A 648-nucleotide genomic window follows, 5' to 3' on the forward strand; every position below is an offset into this window, starting at 1 on the left:
AGGATGAGTAAATGATGACAGAATTGTCATTTTTGGGTGAACTATCCCTTTAAAGGGATCATCGGATGCGACATGCACTTTTACAAGTTGTTTGAACTGAAATGTGTATAGGCAGTGTGTGTACACAACCACCCTATAATGATAAAAATCCACCCAGTGTTTTTTTTTTTTAATCTACTAAAATCATTACCCCTTTCTCAAATCAAGCCATTCTGAGCTTCTTGTCTGTGTGACGTCACACAGACCTAGGCCCTCCCACGATTGTTTGATTGACAGTAGCGTTTCAGAACAGACTGGACTGGTTTCTTACCTTAGACCCGCCCTGAGTGAGCTGTCATCAGTCCACCTTCTGCTGGAGCAGATGTAGACAAGAATGGCTCCTAAGTGATTGAGGTGTTTTGTTGTTGGATGTAATAATGAACATAGCAGTCGTCATTTACTCCCGACATCTGAGCCACTGAAGACGCTGTGGATTACGTTTGTTTCTTAAGGGAATGCAGCCCCCGATACCTACCTCTACCTAAATGCATCTATGTTCGCACAAATCATTCGTGATCCAGCTTCACTTACAGAAGAAGTGAGTATAAGGTTTTTTTATGAATCTTTGCAAATCGCTTTTCTAATAATGTGGCTAATTAGCAAGTTTCA

The sequence above is a fragment of the Sinocyclocheilus rhinocerous genome, unplaced genomic scaffold (genome assembly GCF_001515625.1).
Source record: "Sinocyclocheilus rhinocerous isolate Xijiao unplaced genomic scaffold, SAMN03320098_v1.1 scaffold1427, whole genome shotgun sequence".
Taxonomy (NCBI): Eukaryota; Metazoa; Chordata; class Actinopteri; order Cypriniformes; family Cyprinidae; genus Sinocyclocheilus; species Sinocyclocheilus rhinocerous.